The following is a 3,757-nucleotide window of genomic DNA, read 5'->3' as shown; positions in this document are numbered from 1 at the left end:
TATATGGGCGCTTTCCGGCGTAAAAACGATCTCGATGGGACTCGAACCCACAATCTTTGGTTCCGTAGACCAACGCCTTATCCATTAGGCCACAAGACTAATGAGTTTGAGATTTGTCCCACCATCTCTGCGCCCCATTGACTTCATGGCACACATGGTTTCCCATCCGACACGCTGAATAGATCGCAAAACTCTCGCTCCTCATAGAGGGGCCTCCATTACATAGTGTTCTTAAAGGGGTCAATTCATTGGAGATCGCTTGGTGGCAGACCAACAATCTTCTTGTACCGTTAGCTTCAGCATGTATTCCGACGAGTCACAAGGGTGTACAATCAACATCGACATCTGTACGGCCAGTGGCATCCGTATATGCGCACTTTTCGACTTGAAGACGATCTCGGTGGGACTCGAACCCACAATCTTTGGTTCCGAAGACCAACGCCTTATCCATTAGGCCACAAGACCAACGAGTTTGAGATTTATCCCACTATCTCGTCACTATGCGCAACACTGACTTAACGGCACACATGAGTTCGCATCCGACACGCTGAATAGATCACAAAACTCTTGCTCCTCATAGAGGGGCCCCCATTACATAGTGTTCTTAAAGGGGTCAATTCATTGGAGATCGCTTGGTGGCAGACCAACAATCTTCTTGTACCGTTAGCTTCAGCATGTATTCCGACGAGTCACAAGGGTGTACAATCAACATCGACATCTGTACGGCCAGTGGCATCCGTATATGGGCACTTTTCGGCTTGAAGACGATCTCGGTGGGACTCGAACCCACAATCTTTGATTCCGAAGACCAACGCCTTATCCATTAGGCCACGAGACCAACGAGTTTGAGATTTATCCCACTATCTCGTCACTATGCGCAACACTGACTTAACGGCACACATGAGTTCGCATCCGACACGCTGAATAGATCACAAAACTCTTGCTCCTCATAGAGGGGCCCCCATAACATAGTGTTCTAAATGAGGTCAATTCATTGGAGATCGTTCGTTGGCAGACCAACAATCTTCTTGTACCGTTAGCTTCGGCATGTATTCCGACGAGTCACAAGGGTATACAATCAACCAACATCTGTACGGCCAGTGGCATCCGTATATGGGCGCTTTCCGGCGTAAAGACGATCTCGATGGGACTCGGACCCACAATCTTTGGTTCCGAAGGCCAACGCCTTATCCATTAGGCCACGAGACCAATGAGTTTGAGATTTGTCCCACCATCTCTGCGCCCCATTGACTTCATGGCACACATGGTTTCCCATCCGACACGCTGAATAGATCGCAAAACTCTCGCTCCTCATAGAGGGGCCTCCATTACATAGTGTTCTTAAAGGGGTCAATTCATTGGAGATCGCTTGTTGGCAGACCAACAATCTTCTTGTACCGTTAGTCAACTTTACTCGCTCGCTGGTTTACCCTGAACACTCTACCATACTATGGTCGAATGTCTGTTGTCCAATAACATCCATTCATTTAGTTAGTTGGGAGTAGTGGGTAGTGGGGCGAAAGCATGATACATTGCTACAGAACTAGTGAGATCCGAAAGTCTCAACCGCGAAGTTCTGTCGAAAAATTCTCCGAAACTTGCAACGCTGGATGCTTCGCTCCGCATAAGTAGCAGCGAGATTATGGGATACTCTCATCTGCCACAGAGAGTCAACTCGGTGCTCTCTGAGCCAGAGCCTCTGGCCTATGACCCACGCTTGACTACTCATGCCTCCCAAACCAACTTAAACCGGATGCGGGCGGGTGGGTTCAGGAAAGTCCCCATTAACTAAATGGTAACTGGATATTAATCGATCAAACACCCCCCAACCACATCACAAACCATTCGCTCGTTTGTTGACCTAGCCCAATAAATTGACGTTCATTCAACTTTACTCGCTCGCTGGTTCACCCTGAACAATCTACCATACTATTGTCGAATGTCTGTTGTCCAATAACATCCATTCATTTAGTTAGTTGGGAGTAGTGGGTAGTGGGGCGAAAGCATGATACGTTGCTACAGAACTAGTGAGATCCGAAAGTCTCAACCTCGAAGTTCTGTCGAAAAATTCTCCGAAACTTGCAACGCTGGATGCTTCGCTCCGCATAAGTAGCAGCGAGATTATGGGATACTCTCATCTGCCACAGAGAGTCAACTCGGTGCTCTCTGGGCCAGAGCCTCTGGCCTATGACCCTCGCTTGACTACTCATGCCTCCCCATACACTACCCACTACGATCAACAGCTAAATTTGACTGCCACATAACTGTCTGTGTTTCTTGCACCCTTTACTCATTTCCTCACACTTTCTTGGTCAACCGTCAATTTTGGGATGAACCCCCCCGAGTGTCCGACGGAGACTGTCCCGAGACTCGTTCGTTACCGCTCGACCGATGGGACTTATCGTGTTTGTAAACTGAAGTTATGGTGAAGAGAGTGAGGTTTTGATCCGGTCCCTATCTGACCCTGGGACAGTGGCCACCCGAATCGAGGCTCAGTCAATTCGTTGTCCATACCCGGAGCCGATTAAAGTGCTCTGATTTCCGAGTCCAAGTTCTCGGAAAAGCGGCTTTTCCGAGCTCGGATAAAAACTACGAATTAAAGTGCGTTCAAAATTCCAAGCTTTTTTCCGAGCTCGGAATTGCATACACTCGGTTCCGAGTGAAGCCATTTTCCGATTTTCGATTAAAGTGCTGAGCTTTCCGAGTTCCAAGTTCGAAAAGTTTTCAGGGTCTTTGAACTCCCGGAAATTTGGATCCGAGCTTGGAAAAACGCAACCATGCGCCAAGGTAGCAGAAACCACCTCAAATACATACAAGCTACGTGCAATAAGTTATTCTCAATAACATTATTGGCTCATCCGTAACTTCCTCATCGAGCACAAGGCAGAGCAAGAAGAGGTGGTCGACTCGGATATTGATTCTGCCACGAGCAGCGATTCGAGTGGAGCAGAGTAGAGCAGCTAAGTTCGAGTGACAGATTCCGAGTGTTTCCGAGTTACGTGTTTTTTCCGAGACCGAGCTCGTGATGCCGTTGTGCACTTTAATTCGGGGAAAGTGACTCGGTCCGAGTTCTCGGAAAAAGCCCTCGGGAAATCGACTTTTCCGAGGTATCGCACTTTAATCCGTGGACTCTCGGAGTGGGGTTTCCAAGGCTCGGAACTCGGTAACCGAGTACTTGGACTCGGAACTCGGAACGCCTTAGCACTTTAATCGGCTCCCGGACTGTTGTGCGGTGGACATCTGACGTACTAATGCTCGGTCCCTGTTAGCTTTGCTCCACGGTGAAGCCTTCAGTGAAGGCCCTTCACCAATGGGGTACCACCTCGAATCAGACTGAAAATTCGGATCACAAAAAATACTTAGATCATCTTAGTCGGGACCATCGAACCTCAGTAATGCCCGGATGTCTGCTGAGTCTGACCAATTATCGAGGTCTCACAAGCCTCATAATATAGCATATTGCGCCTCCTCAACTGCTCGTTGGTAGACCCACCAATGGGTTCTGCGCGCAGTCACTGTCCCCGATGGTGATCCCTAGAACGAATAATCAGATCGATACTCCATATTACGCGACACATGTCCGCTTCCAAAATTGGAGTCACCACTCACATAAACTAACCTTTGATGCTATCGTTCACCCTCAGTCCGCTTGATAGCAGTTGAGTGAGATCCGCTAGGCTTATTTTCACGAAATGCATTTCACATTAAGGCTACCGAAAGCGAGAAGACCCAGATGTCTTCACTGCTAGAATCTCTA

The 3,757-nt window shown here is 48.3% G+C and overlaps 4 non-coding genes across 4 annotated transcripts; all 4 read right to left on the bottom strand.

Moving 5' to 3' along the window:
- Positions 1-26: 26 nt before the first annotated feature.
- Pmar_PMAR002261 lies at positions 27-99 on the bottom strand. Its single transcript has one exon. It is a non-coding gene; the product is annotated as a tRNA-Arg (tRNA).
- A 293-nt stretch (positions 100-392) lies between these two features.
- Positions 393-465, bottom strand: Pmar_PMAR002260. Its single transcript has one exon. It is a non-coding gene; the product is annotated as a tRNA-Arg (tRNA).
- Positions 466-765: 300 nt separating this feature from the next.
- Positions 766-838, bottom strand: Pmar_PMAR002259. Its single transcript has one exon. It is a non-coding gene; the product is annotated as a tRNA-Arg (tRNA).
- A 298-nt stretch (positions 839-1,136) lies between these two features.
- Pmar_PMAR002258 lies at positions 1,137-1,209 on the bottom strand. Its single transcript has one exon. It is a non-coding gene; the product is annotated as a tRNA-Arg (tRNA).
- Between the last annotated feature and the right edge of the window lie 2,548 nt (positions 1,210-3,757).

This window comes from Perkinsus marinus, assembly GCF_000006405.1.
Source record: "Perkinsus marinus ATCC 50983 genomic scaffold scf_1104296957164, whole genome shotgun sequence".
NCBI lineage: Eukaryota > Perkinsozoa > Perkinsida > Perkinsidae > Perkinsus > Perkinsus marinus.
This window is presented reverse-complemented; position numbering and strand designations above follow the sequence as displayed.